We start from the raw sequence: 15,391 nt of genomic DNA, 5'->3' as shown, positions 1-15,391 counted from the left end.
ACTCCTGCGAGCCTGAGTCAGCTGGCACGGGCCAGCTGTGGGTTTTTAATTGCAGTGTAGACATATCCATAGACTCATCTCCTTGTATTGTTATAGCTGGTGGCTACTTGTTCTTCAAATAGCAGAATTATGGTAAACTATCCTGTCTTTACAAGATATGAGCAGGTAACTTGTAGTCTGCTAATGTTATCCTTACAAGTCTCAGAGGAGACAGTAATGTAGGTCTAACAAGATTTATTAATTTCGCAGTATTGTGTTTTTTTGTCCACCAGATGAAATCTTTTGAAATAAAAATAGTGGTCTGAGGGCTTGTCTACACATGTGTGTGTGTGTGGTGGTGGGGGGGGGGCGTTAAACAGGATTAAGTCGAGTTAAACCAGTTTGAAAATGCTTGCATGCACACAATGCAATTCGTTATAGTGCACTAACTCCATACCTATCGGGAACTCTGCAGTCCTCTTTCAAAGTGAACTAAGTTTACCGCAAATTGGGTTAGTTTGGTCTGTTGTTCATGCTGCACACTACTCTGGCAGTCCTCTAGCTGCTATCCCAACGCTCCTTTGTTAGCAACAGTTAGTGACCTTTCTCTTTACCTGTGAGTCCTCCACAGCTCTGGTGTCAAGTTAACCAGATGTCCCCTCCTGCATTTAAAAACTGGCACCAGGCCAGAATTTGCCCATTTGCTCCTGGATTCGAGTATATCAGCATTGCTGCAGTATTACTCCAGAAGCTGAACAACATGCCTCAAGCAATGGCTGGAGCCATGCTGAGACCTTGGATCTCATTGCCGTCTGGGGAGAAGCATTGGGGCAGAAAGCTCTTGTGGCCAGCCACCGTAATAAGGATCTTTTTGTATACATTGCTATGCAGATGTCTGTGAGGGACCACAACAGGGATGTGGATAATACAGTGTAGAGAGAAAACATCTCAGGACAATGTACATTGAAACCAGGAATGCTAAGAAAAGGTCCAGCAGTGGAAATGTGACCTGTCGATATTTTTGAGGAGCTGGGCTAGCTAACCTGAGGAGGAAAAATGGAAGAAACCGTACGAATTGTTTGCATACCTCATTGCAGACTCCCATCCCCCCAAAAAAACAATGAAGAGGTGGAGATTTTACTTGTGGTTGGAGAGGGGAAAAAGGAATGCCACTCTCTAGAGAGATCCTTGGAATGGCCAAAGATAGTGTTGCATGCTGCCATGGCAAAAGACAGTGTTGAAAGACAGGGAGATGCAGAGGTAACTCCTGGAGGCAATCCAGGGCCCAAATTCTCTGCTGCAGCATACACTGCTATTAAGGCAGCAGTCAATGCAATGCTACAAATCAGGAACCTGCCATGTTCTACAGCTCTTGGACAGTAGAGGTAATGGGAACACCAGCAACTCCTCCCCACTGTTACCCCCTCAGCCATACTCTCAAATGCCATTCCCTTCCCAGACTCAAGCTGAGGGCAGCGAGAACATCTGCACCAAAGAGCCCAGCTCTTTTACACCATCTAACAATCCCTAATAACTTAAAGCTTTGCCACTCAACTCCCAGAAGGCCCAAGAAAAAGAAGAGATGGAGACAAGACATATACTCGCCTGTGACTTGAATCCTCCCTCCTCCTGTTGTGTCTCCCTTCCACTGCACTGTTTCACTTTGAATTTTGGTTTCATTATTGTTCTAATTAAAGGCTTATTTCTGTTCACTATATGATACATTGTTTAGTAATAACAACTTCAAATTCAAGTATAAAGAGTCATCAATGCATTTTACACAGAAAATCCATAGATTCTAAATATATCACAGGGTTTTGCAAAAGTATCTAGGCACAGACACAAGGTAAAATAAGAATTGCCACAACATTCCACTTCTACCACTCATACGCAACCCTGAACTGCTTGTAATCCATCCTCCCTCCCCCAGGTTAGCAGCTGCACATTTTCACACATGAAAATCAAAGTAGCAGCAAATAGGCATCCCTGACAGCATTGCCCTGGATGTTTCCATTGTGTGTTGAACAACTTGCTGGCTGCTCAAACTGCTGAGCAAGTTTCTGCTCCTCAGCCTCCCACCTATTGTTAAGACTTTCTCTGTTTCTGTCACAAATATTGTGCAAAATACAACATGCTGCTATAATCTTCGGTACATTTTTTTTTTGCTGCTTCCAACCTATTCCAGAAACAGCTGGCGCTACTGAAGCGATAGTTAAATGGTTCCTTCCTTCTATCCAAGTGGCCCGTGAATGGCTTCATTCACCAGGGAAGCAGAGGATAAGCTAGTGTCCAAGGATAACTGGAGCAATCTCCACACCATTAATGTCCACTGTGATGCTGAGGTCAAACTGTCCTTTCTTCATTAAGGTAAACAGAGCTGAGTTCCGAAAGATCCTGGACCTTTCCAGACCACCCGGCATTTGTGTGTTAACTTGCCGTGGGGTCAAGCAGCCTTTGGAGCACCATGGAGAAATACTCCCTTTCTGTTTATAAATTCTGAACCTGGGGGTGGGGGGGGGGTGGAGAAATAGGCAATTGGGACCCATCAGTACCTCAGTACAGTTTGGGAACTGCGTGCATTCAAAGCCATCAATAATCTGAGCATTACCAAGCTTTATAACCCAGTGCAGCGGTACCTTGTCCATGGTATCATACTCCTGCATGACAATGGCCCCAACAGTTGATCTGCACAAGACAAATTGGTTGGGTTCTGACTTGTAGAATTTGGGGGCGGATATGGTGATCTGCTTCTCCGTGGGTATGTGGCACCGCACAGGGCCAGCTTTAGGGCAATTCAGCCAATTCCCCGGAATCGGGCCCCGCGCCCTAAGAGGGCCCCTCAACGTCCTGAAGGAGCTGCCACCGAAGTCCCGCCACTGTCTTCGACGGCAGCTCAATCGCTGCCACGGAGGAAGGTCTCTCTACTGAAATGCTGCCGAAGGCACCGGCAGCCGATTGAGCTGCTGCTGAAGTCCCAGCACTGTCGGCGGCGGCAGCTCAATCATTGCCGCTGTCTTTGATACCATTTTGGTGGAGGGACCTTCCTCTGCAGCAGCGATTGAGCTGCCACTGAGGACAGCGGCGGGACTTTGGCAGCAGCTCCTTCGAATCGGGCCCCGTGGTGCCTAAAGCCGGCCCTGGCACCGCACATTGGAATGCTGCTGCTGCAGTCCGCAGCTAGTAGAGCACATATCTCAAAAAAGGTTTCCTTTGCCATCCTGAATTTCTTTTGCCACTGCTCGTTATCCAGGTGCACAGCACAATCCTTTCCTACCAATCCATGCTGGTTTTCTGAGCCCGAAAATGGTGCTGCACATTGTGAAGCTGCTCCAGGAACTCCTCCTCTAGTATCCATTGCTCGGTGTCCTCATCCCGCTTCATCTGCCTCCTCTGAATCTGCTAGTGTTGCTGGAGGAGCTGCAGCAGCTACCACGTCATCTGCGGCCCGCAAAGTCCAAAACTAAATTTATCGGGCTTCGGGGGCTGAAATATACCCCAAGCAGCCTCTATGTATTTGCAGTTGCCAGGATAGTGGCTCAAAGCATTGTTGGATCCATACTCACTGGCAACAATTGAAAATTGCACTAGCCAGCCCAGAAAGAAAGCATGGGGTAGAGATAATGGAAACATGAGATTTCTTTTTTTAAAAATTTGAACCCACCTGGCTTCCACCAAACATCTCATAATACAGAGCAAGAAAAATCCCAGAATGCACACTGCTAATCAGTGAAGCAAAGGATCATGGGATATCCTCCGAGACTGCCCAACAGCAAGCCATTGCATATGTACATAAATGTGTACTGAAAGAAGGCACAGCTTCCCATGTGCACGCTATTACTGTGGTTTACATACTGCCAGTTGAATAATGCACATCAAATAAGCCGGTTTGACATCCTCACCCCCACCCTTTTACATGTGGACAAACCTGTAATCTCTGATACATAGTGAGATAAAGTTGTGCTTAATTTTTTTTTAACTATATTTTCCACTCTGGTTTAGAGCCATGGGAGCATGATTTCCACACAGAATAACCCTAAAAGAAGGGGCGCAGTGTGTGGACTGTGATTTAGTTAGCTTTCATGTTTGTTACATTTCAGGGAATGGAAAGTGAAATTCAAATGGCAGTTAACGTAAAAAGAACCCATTTTTGAAGCATCTGATGTGTGTGTATCAAAAATATTTCTACTTCTGTTTTCTCTCAGTACTTATTTTACTATTTCTTCCAATTGAGTCAAGTCAGTGTTGAAATTTTCTCGCTTGACAAGTCACAGAAAGTTAAACTGGAATTAAATTTGTTCCTGCACGTTTTAACAGCAGACTGCATTTTTAGCCATCGCTTTTTTTAAATTTCTATCTTTTTTGAGAAATGTAACTGATCTAAAGCTACCCGTCTGTGGGGTAATTAGTGATGTTGCTTCATTTGGTTTATGTTACTCTTGCAGCTCAGATCCCTGCATAGAACTGAGGGGTGATAGGAAAGGGGGAAATGGAGGGGAGGGGAGGGAAAAGGGGGGAAAGGTCTATAAAGTTTTATTGGCCTGGAAAACAGGAATTCAGTTGTGAGCAGATTGTTAGCCAAATTCAGCAGCACTGGAGTTTATCACCCCTGACTTCATGAATAGGTGTCAATGGGAATTTCCATCAAGGGATTCAGTTCATAGGGGAATCTGTTCTGGCAAGCCACAAACCCATTATATTTGCAAGCATCTCTGCAAAATATTACTGTGATTTGTCTTGAGAGATTTTAATTAGCTGTTGGGGAAATGCGTGAGTGAGCTGGCATGGCAGCTCTCAGTACAGCCAATAACAGCCAAATAGTATAACCTTGTGCCCTTGCTATCAGAATATTTATTTTAACCTGGCACGTATGCTGTTTTCAGTGGAATTAAAGTATTTCAGGCCAGATTGTGGAGCCATTACTTAGACTAGTGAGCAGTTACTCACTTGAGTAGTCCTATTGTTTTCAATGAGACTACTCACATGAGTAAGTGCACACCACTGTGAGTAAAGACTCTACAATCTAGTTCCCAATTAGCAATTTAAATGAAAAATAATGTATTTGTTCAAACACCAACAAAACTAATTAGTTAGTTTCCTTTTGTTGATTCATTTTTGTTTGGGAGAGCGGGGAGGGGAACTGAAATCCCCAGCTGCAGAATGTTTATTCAGCATATCAAGGAACTCAAGCAACAATTAAAGACTTCTGTTTGGTAGCAAAATAAAGTTGATGTAAATCTCTAATTTTCAGCTCTTTTTCATTTTGCATCATTAGGACCCTACCAAATTCAGGATCCATTTTGGTCAATTTCACAGGCATAGGATTTTAAAAAATTGTAAATTTCATGATTTCAGCAATTTAAATCCGAAATGTCACAATGTTGTAATTGTAGGAGTCCTGACCCATAAAGGAGTTGTGGGGGGGATAAACCTGTAGTGGGGCTGCCCGGGGGGGAGGGGGGGGGAAGTGGGGCAATTTGCCCCAGGGCCTGGGCCCCGTGAGCCGCTCCGGGTTTTCGGCAGCACTTTGGCAGCGGGCCCTTCACTCGCTCCGGGTTTTCGGCAGTGGGTCCTTCAGTGCAGCGGAAGATTTGGAGCAAGTGAAGGACCTGCCACTGAAGTGCTGCCGAAGCCTCGGAGTGCCGCCCGGTGAGTACAAGCGCCGCAAGCGGCGGGGGTGGGGGGAGGGAGCTGCGATCGGTGGCACTTAGGCTGCTCCACCGCCGCCGTTTCATTCTTTGGCGGCAATTTGGCGGTGGGTCCGTCCCTTCAAGAGACTGAATTGCTGCCAAAGACCTGGCCCTGCCCCAGGCCCCCTGAATCCTCTGGGCGGCCCTGTCTTGTAGGGGGGTTGTGGTATTGCTACCCTTACTTCTGTGCTGCTGCAGGTGGCGGTGCTGCCTTCAGAGCTAGGCAGCTGGAGAGCGGTTCTGAAGTCAGAGTGGCCTCCAGCTGCAGTGCAGAAGTAAGGATAGCATGGTATGGTATTGCAACCCTTACTTCTGTGCTACTGCTGGCAGGGCACTGCCTTCAGAGCTGGGCGCCTGGCCAACATCTGCCGCTCTTTGGCCACCCATCTGAATACAGCAGCGCAGAAGTAAGATTGGCAATATCGCGACCCCACTAAAATAACCTTGTGATCCCCCACTGCAACTCCCTTTTGGGTCAGGCCCCCCAATTTGAGAAACGCTTGTCTCCCCGTGAAATCTGTATAGTGTAGTGTAAAAGCACCCAAAAGACCAGATTTCACAGAGGGAGACCAGATTTCAAGGTCCGTGACGTGTTTTTCATGACCGTGAATTTGGTAGGGCCGTATGCATCATGCAGTATAGCAGGAGAATCCAGCCCCAGTTACAAGCAATGCTGATTAATTGGTCAACATGAGTCAGTCTCCTCTAGGAACTAGATAGATTTTTCCATTAATGATACCTACATGAACAGTTATTGCTGACCCATGAACTCGCAGTGATGGATATCTTCTGCCGTGGAATATAAAATCTCCAGTAACCAACACCAATGCATCTCAGCAGTCACTGTAGATAATTGTGCAGGAAAATTAGTCCTGAGAGATGCCACTGTTTTACAAGTAAAGAACAGTCATGTGCCAGTTGGAAGTATCATGTTAAAACGTGGAAATGGTAGAGCTGTACAATTGTTCATTCATTTTCATTGCCCCTAGAAGCATCACTGGGTTGAGAATGGTGTTACTGTGCTCTTGCATGTTCCCAAGTCTGGGGTAGCAAAACACCAAATAGGGCAGTTTCTTTGCTGAAGAACCTGATGGAATTTAATGTTAATCACTAGCTCTGGGCCATGCATTGTAATCTGAGACTGAGAGACAAGGATACATAAACCAGATTCTTGGTCACAGCTGAGGAACACTCAGTGCAGGCTTTAGAAGTATGTGCAGAGGTTGAATAAAAGCCCTGATTTTGGAATCACTATGTGTAGAGCTGATTCCCTGGCAGGAGTTAGAGGAGTCTTTAGATTTGAAATTGTGGTAAGTTGCACCTCTGTGGTTTGTTTCTACAAGGGGTTTGCAATGATGCATCTTCATTGGTGTATCTACACTGGTGTAAAAAACCCAGTGTAGACAAGGTCTGACTTGTCCAAGGTTACACAAGTAAGTTTGCCTTCCCAATCCTGTCAAAAAATAAATCTTCAGTCTCCCATTTCACCTACTTTAACCACTCTTAATTTTTTTTCTGAGCAGGGACATTTCAGGTTTTGACACCTGAGTATTCGACTTAGGTTTTCATACCGGCCCATTACCATGGTATCTGAGAGCCTTTCAGCAGTGCATTAAACAATATGCTAGCATTTGTAATATGTAGTACCTGCTCCATTCCTTTCCCAGGGGAAAAATTAGTCGTGTGTGTGTGTGTGTGTGTTTGTTTTTGAAGTACTTGGAGCTTTTTTAGTGTAGTGAATGCCAGGTCAAAAAAATGTGCTTTGCATTTGGAATAGAAAGTAGAAGTGCTTAGTTCTTGATCGAGTGGGTTCTAGCCTTGGACTAGGCTCTGGAGAATGCTCTTGTACAAATGAGCTGGCATCTGACGGTTTCATTCTGCCAAAGGAGCCGAGTTGTTGTTGGCGGTCATGGTTCAGAACTGTGCAACAATATTTTAGATATCCTGGGATCAATCAGTTAAGGGGCTTGCCTTTTCTAAAGAAAATAGTGTATTTTTAACACATCTTATCTAACATGTTAAACAAGGCAAGTTGTAGTTTAAACTTGTTTTAGCTGACGGGGAGCCAGGAGCATAGGAGCACTGGGTGCCACGGCTGGTCTGAAATACTCAGCATTTGGGCTTTGAGGAGCAATTTTGGGTTGAAATTTTCTAAACAAAATGTTTTGATTGTATTTAAACACTTTTTTTTTGGATTTTCCATTCTATGGGAAATTTCAAAAGATCTATTTTTTGTTTCAAAATAGAGCTAAATTTTTTCAGAATATTGGAGTTTCCTGTGTGAAAGAACTTGGTGATGATGTGGTATAATTTGAGCAAAACATTTCAGCTTTCTTTACCTTTAGAAATTTGATGAAGTGGAAGATGGTGTTTGTTGCAAGTGTAGCACAGACTATTTGCTTATCAAGTTTGTGGTTGAGTTTGTGATAGTCTCTCAGGAATGATATTAACAAGGCCCTGGACTTGTCTTTTTGAGCATAGATGAGCGTTTTAGTGGTGAAATTTCATAGTTAGAAAAAATCTGTTTATAAAATTTAACATTCTACCAACCATTAGGAAATGAACTAAAGAAACAAACATAGAATGTCTACTTTATCAATTTCCAGTATATAAAAGGGGAAGAAAGTAAAGAACTAGCAACATGTAAATAAGAAATCTAATTTAAATGTTGGAAAGTCAATGTAAATTAAAAACCATGATTTATATTTGGAAAATCCATTTTTAATTTAAAAAATAAAATCTTATATTTACCCACCCTGATATTTGTATGGAGCCAGTGTAGCGAGCGGAAGACTGGGGTGATGTGCCTGCAGTAACCCATGTTACCAAGGGGGTGCTCCACTACGTGATGCATCAGTTGAAGCAAGATGTTGTCAAACCCAATCGGACTGTATTGCTACCTAGGTATATTGAATTGAGATGAATGGGGCAGATTACATCTCTCATAGCCATTGCTTCAGGCTACCTACAGAAACAGGGAGACAACACAACATTGGTTGTCTCTGCAATTTTGAGACCTAGAATAAATGTTTTTTTTTTGTTTAAAAACAAAGCTTCAATTTGGGAGTACAATTCTTCAGCAAACGGTGGAATTCATGGCATATTCCACACTGCAGAATGCATGTGGCTCTGATAAGTTACCTAAAAGTTTGGAGACTGTGGCGACATGACTGAAAAACTACAATTTGAGGGAGATGTTCAGGATGGGGAAGCTTTGCATATACGCAACACAATCTAGGAAAGCTAGATTTTAGCTGTCAGAGGATAGAGAATGGATGCTATCAACTCTTCTACACCAGGTCTTGTGGGAAGATTTATGATCTATGAACCAGCAGGATGAGTATCTGATCCCATCTGAGATGAAGACTAGGCTAACCTCTGTGGTTTTCAGATCTGAATTTCTAGAACTGAGGGAAGGAAAGTCAGAAAAGATCATGGTCTACTTGGACTTGAAGCAGGACCGGCTCTAGGTACCAGTAAAGCAAGCATGTGCTTGGGGCAGCACAATTCCAGGGGCGGCGTTCCAGCCTTTTTTTTTTTTTTTTTTGCTTAGGCAGTTGTGCTCTCGGCGCTTGGGGTGGCAAAAAACCTAGAGCCGGCCCTGACTTGAAGATGCTATGAGGTTCTGTGATCTGCCCTGAAGAGAATGTCTCTTGTTGCCTCCCTGAACTGAAACAGAGGGAGTGCACAAATCCAAGGGAGCTTCCAAACCTAAGGTGGCAGAGACAGACAGTCTTGTCCCAGTCTGTGAGAAGCCAGGGTGATTAACACTGCTGTGCAACTTGAGGTGACCTGTAGAGGTTCAAGCTGTGTTGAGTGAGTGACAACTGAATGAACATGGCACCAAATGGAGGTTGGAGGTTATGGTACAAGCAAAACTTTACATTTGATTCAGAGTAGAAGCTGTTTATTTTAAGATAATATATTTGATGTGTACTTAAATGTTTTTAGCAGTTCAAATGACAACAAAGGCTGCAGCATGCACTATTTAAGTATAGCTGGTTTGAAAGATTCTGGAAGTACCTAGCTTTTTTTAATCCGTAGTGAAGATGATCTGGAACTTCCATAACAGATGGGCGAGATGATAGGAATGAACTGACCTGTGCATGGCAGGTTCTAGTTCCAAGCTGGAACTAATAGTTTATTTTAATTATATGATTATGTCACGTTACCTCTAAGCACATCAACATTCTCATGAAGAGGGAAACATTCATGGGGCAGATAGGAAACAGGTCTTCCTTATTTGTTTTTTGTTTAATTCATGATATGTTGCATGCAACATAAATACCTAGAGAGGGAGTTAAAATACTACAGATGAAATGAACAAAGTATTTGCTACTGATGTTGTCTCCCTCCCTCAGCCAATTTGGTAGTACTCTTCAGTTATTATATAATGTTTGTACAAGAACTCATACTGCATTAATCACCAAAGTATGTGGTGCACTTTACAAGTTTAGGACATACCTACACTAGAAAAGGCTTGCAGGTATACCTATACCCGTAAACCCTGCTAGTAGAGATGCAGTTTATACCAGCAAAAGAGTTCTTTTGCTGATACAATTTATAACAGTTCACTTAACAAACTAAGCTATACCTGCACTTTATTGCCTGTGTAATTGCATCTGCAGTAGAACTTTTTCTGACATAGCTATGCTAGGTAGGGGTATGATTTTTTTTCACACTGATAAAAACATAAGACCGGCCTTACTGGGTCAGACCAATGGTCTATCTGTTAGCTGCTATGGTCACTAACTCCGACAGTGACCAATATCAGATACTTCAGAGGGAATGAACAGAACAGGGCAATTATCGAGTGATCCAGTGCCAGCTTCTGGCAGTTAAAGGCTTAGGACATCCAGAGCATGAGGTTGCATCCTTGCTCATCTCGGCTAATAAATATTGATAGACCTATCCTTCATGAACTTATCTAATTCTTTTTTGAACCTAGTTATGCTTTTGGCCTTCACAACATCCCTAGCAATGAGTTGCACAGGTTGACTGTGCGTTGTGTGAAATAGAGTACTTTCTTTTGTTTGTTTTTAAACCTGCTGCATATTAATTTCATTGGGTGACCCCTGGTTCTTTTGTTATATGAAGGAGTAAATAATACTTCCTTATTTTCTTTCTCTACACCATTCATGATTTTATAGATCTCTATCATATCCTCCCTTAGTCGTCTCTTTTCCAAGCTGAACAGTTCCAGTCTTTTTAATCTCTCCTCATACGGAAGCTGTTCCATACCTTTAATCATTTCTGTTGCCCTTCTCTTGTACTTTTTCCAGTTCTAATATATCTTTTTTTGAGATGGGGTGACAGAACTGCACGCTGTATTCAAGGTGTGGGCATACCATGTATTTATATAGTGGCTTATGATATTTACTGTCTTATTATCTATCCCTTTCTTACTGGTTCTTAACATTGTCTTAGCTTTTTTGACTGCTGCTGCACATTGAGTGGATGTTTTCAGAGAACTATCCACAATGACTCCAAGATCTCACACTTGAGTGGCAACAGCTAATTTAGACCCATCATTGTGTATGTTTAGTTGCTTTTCAATATGCATTACTTTGCATTTATCAACACTGAATTTGTTGCCCAATCACCAGTTTTGTGAGATCCCTTTGTAACTCTTTGCAGTCTGCTTTGGACTTAACTGTCTTGAGTAATTTTGTATTGTCTGCAAATTTTGCCACCTCACTGTTTACTCCATTTTCCAGACCATTCATAAATATATTGAACAGCACTGGTCCCAGTACAGCTCCCTGGGGGTCACCATTATTTACCTCTCTCCATTCTGAAACTGACCATTTATTCTTATCCTTTGTTTTTCTGTCTTTTTAACCAGTTACTGATCCGTGAAAGAACCTTCCCTCTTATCCCATGACTGCTTACTTTACTTATGAGCCTTTGGTGAGGGATCTTATAAAAAACTTTCTGAAAGTCAAAGTATACTAAATCCATTGGATCACCCTTGTCCAAATGTTTGTATATTCCCTCAGAGAGTTTTAATACATTGGTGAGGTATGATTTCCCTTTACAAAAGCTGCATTGACTCTTCCCCAACAGATTGTGTTGATCTATGTGTTTGATAATTCTGTACTTTACTATAGTTTCAACAAATTTGCCTATCCTAGCAGACATAGCTATGCCAGCAAACCTCTTAAGTGTATGTCAGGCCTTAGATTAAGGTTAACATTTCTGGTATGTAAGGAGACAGTACCCCATGACCCTCCAAAGCAGCATAAAAGTTCCCGGGGAAAGGTAATGACTAGGGGTAATTGTTTTGGCAATTAGATAAAAGCTTGGACAGAGAAGTGCAATATTACTGCACTTTCTGAATGTGGCCAGCGCCCAGGTATAGACGCTGGTTTAGCTTTATATCTGATGGGAGCGAATTAAACAAGAAAGGAATTGCTACCAAGAATGGCCTTTCCCCAGTTCCCTGGAACCTCTCCCTGAGAGTGTTTGCTTAAATGCCCTGGGCTAACACTGATAGCCTGTGGGTCAGAGAGGGAGAGGCAGCTTTGAGTGGCCATGAACATGCATACTGGGACAGGAAATCCATTGTGAGCCTCCTGCATTGCATCAAAGAGCACTTCCACTAGGTTATTAAATTGCCCCTCTGTACTTAGCCAGTCTTTTTGTTCCATGTTTGAAAACACTTAGCACAATGGGGTCCTGGTCCATGACTGAGGCTCCTAAGCAAAGCTACAATACAAGTAATTTATAATTATAGTAATAATGATGCACTGTTTTATTATCTAACAAAATATATGGTTTTGAATTATCTTACAATCTACTGTGTGTTTCCAGAGACATAATATATGCACGTGTCTAAAATATGAGACAACAGATCTAAATCTGCATAATGGCTATCCTAAACTGTCTGTTTCTTTGTGACTGCATGCTCCGTTGTCTGCCATCCCTTAGATGTAGTGTGCTCTGATCACGCTGTCAAATAATGTACTGATTAATCTTAATACTTTACACTTTTGTTTACCTCTGGTTTGTTCTACCTGAAGACTGTTGTACTTTGAGCACTTACTCAAAAGCACTTCTTTACCTGGTATTGAAATGATTGTTTTGCAAAGAGCCATAATTTAGTTTTGGCTTGTGTTGCTGCCAACCCAGTAACTATGAAGGCTTTACAAAAGGGCTCACTGCATTTTTTTTACATTGTTCTGGGCTTTGCAGGCACAGGGACTACTGCTCTCTGAGAAACAGCAGTCGTTACTAGAGGCTACAGAGTCCAGTGAAGCTAATGGTTTTCAAGAGTAACTCAGCAAAATGGTTTGTGAACCAAAAGTGCTTCCAGTACAAGTTTAAACACATCCAGTAATGAATACAGATTCCTTTCACTCACCAGCCTTTTCATGTATCAACACTTGCTGTATTGTTGACAGTGAAGGCTGGATCAATTTCCTGGCCTATGAGCATTGTGTATCATTGTCTATCAGGTAATTAATAATCATAAGCTGCTACTTTGGAAGATAGAGACTTTTTGAATCATAATGTGAATCAATTGAGAAAGGAAGCTCTGGGATGAGAGCTGTCAGCTAGCTTGGAAATAAATACAAATAACTCTTCCTGGAACCCATTGTAGTAAATATACCTTTGTTCCCAAATGCAAGATGTACATCTTTGTACTGAATTCCATCAGAGACAATTTTTTAAATCTGTGGCAAAGCTCAGGAACTTGCAGACCTGCAAGGTTCATTTAGATTGATATGGCTAGGTTGCTCTGATATGCCACTATGGAATCCCACCCTTTGTGCTTCTAAACCTTATGCTTATGTATGCTCTTTGTATAAATAAATACAGAATTTTATATTATGTTAAAGAAAGTAGCTCAGTAAATCCAGTAATTGGGTCTGATTCTGTTTTGACTAGTACCTTACTCCTCTCAGGTAGTCCCAATAATGTCAATAGGACTGCTCAAAGAGAAAGGTACTATCCAATGAGTGGAATCCATTCTCTGAAGTCATTGACCTCAGTGCAGTCTAGATTTCATCCAGTGTGAGTGATAGAATCTGGCCCAGATTGAGTATATTTCTATATTACCATTTATGTCCACTGTACTGTTCTTCAATTTTGATGAAACACATTATGGTTTAAATTCAAGCGAGGAGGAAAAGAGGCCATTGAAATGTGGGTAGAAAAAAAAAGTGTGTAATCTCGTAGCTAGTCTGTGTGCAGCACTTCTTTCTGCTTTCCTGTAGTGGCTGATATGTTGAGAACAGGAATTTAAATACTACTACAGCGAATAGAGATCCAAGCATTACAGTTAACAGAGATTCTGCTTAAGCTTCAATGGAGAAGATTGCATTTTTAGGATAATTTCCTGGTTTCTTTCATTGATGCTGCATGGATGAGCCATAGCTATTGTTTGTATTCAACACTAAGCTGTTTTGTTTTTTTTTCATAGTCAGTGGAGTTAAATGTAAACATAACAGTTAATTGAAAAATGGAGCAGGTATTGATCATGAGTCTACCATTGGTACTGTTTATACTTTGTGCTATTTAATAATGCCTGAGGAAGTAACACATTTATTTGCCGCTGAGCCATAGTTTCACATCATTCTGGAAGGGTATTTGGGGCAAGCAGACTACATGTATTTGCTTTTTTGGTCAGTGCACAGGACTTTGCGTGTATAAATCCTATTACTTGTTAGTGCAATCTGTGCTTGTAAAACATCATTCACTGAGAATATTCGTTTAATATTTATTGGACAAAAAATCCCATATACTTTTATTCCAAAAGTATCCATTTAATTCAGAGGCCCCAAGCAGAAGCCAGTTCAGTAATAGTTCAAATAATAATAATTATAAATATAAAGTTTTCTAATGTTGAAATTAAAGCTCAGGTTTCCTAGAGAATATGGTTAGTTTATTGTAGCTCCATAATAGATTACCATGTTTTATAGAGCCAGTCACATGTCTGCCTTGATAAATGTGAGAGTTAGTGGAGCAGAAAATAACCTTCAAACCAAACAGAGAAATACACTACGAGGAAATCAGCCCAAGTTTTACTGTTAGGGCTCAGTTCTGTTCTCTGAGACACCCATGCAATTCCTATTAAAGACAACAAGAGTTGTTTGTGCAGGTTTGAGGACAGAATTGGGCTCATAGTGAGAACTCAACAGAATGAATTACAATTATGACAAGATCTTTCACTCATATGGGTGGGAACAGTAACATTTTTGTTTTCTGTATGTGAGCCAAAGCTCTGTTGCCCTTACTGACACAGCACTACTTACTTTCCATTGTAATGTGAGAAATGTACAAACCCAGAGACTTGGCTGGTCCTGCAGATGGACATGCCCATTCCCAGAGACTTCACTGGGGAGTTGCTTGCCTACATTTCTGGGGAGGGGCATGAGACAATCCTGCCAGGACAACTAGAACATAAATGTTGTAAATAAACCTGAAGACTCTGTCAAATCTTAAATTGGTCACCCAGGATGGCAAGTGAACTTCATTTCTGTTTAGAAATATGTGATATTAGTTTCACTGTCCAGTGCTGCCTCCTTAGAATCATCCTGCCAGAGTCTTACAAGCCTTTCAAAATAGGCTCTGGTGATGTTGCAGCCATTAAAACATCAGCACTTGTTTCTAGCCTGTTGTACTGAATTGCAAATGTGGGACAATGTAGATTTAATTAATGCTTACCCGATTTACCTAATTTTGCTTGCCTGCGATTAATCAGGTTAATAGTGTCCTGAAAG

The 15,391-nt window shown here is 41.9% G+C and overlaps 1 protein-coding gene and 1 long non-coding RNA gene across 8 annotated transcripts in view; one reads left to right on the top strand and one right to left on the bottom strand.

Moving 5' to 3' along the window:
* FHOD3 (formin homology 2 domain containing 3) overlaps positions 1-15,391 on the top strand; it is a 650,322-nt gene that overhangs the window by 23,627 nt on the left and 611,304 nt on the right. The window lies entirely within an intron of this gene.
* The window catches only part of LOC123365163, a 47,305-nt gene that overhangs the window by 4,632 nt on the left and 27,282 nt on the right, over positions 1-15,391 (bottom strand). The window lies entirely within an intron of this gene.

This window comes from Mauremys mutica, chromosome 2 (assembly GCF_020497125.1).
Source record: "Mauremys mutica isolate MM-2020 ecotype Southern chromosome 2, ASM2049712v1, whole genome shotgun sequence".
Taxonomy (NCBI): Eukaryota; Metazoa; Chordata; order Testudines; family Geoemydidae; genus Mauremys; species Mauremys mutica.
The sequence above is the reverse complement of the archived record's forward strand: the minus strand, read 5'-3'. Positions and strand labels throughout refer to the sequence as shown.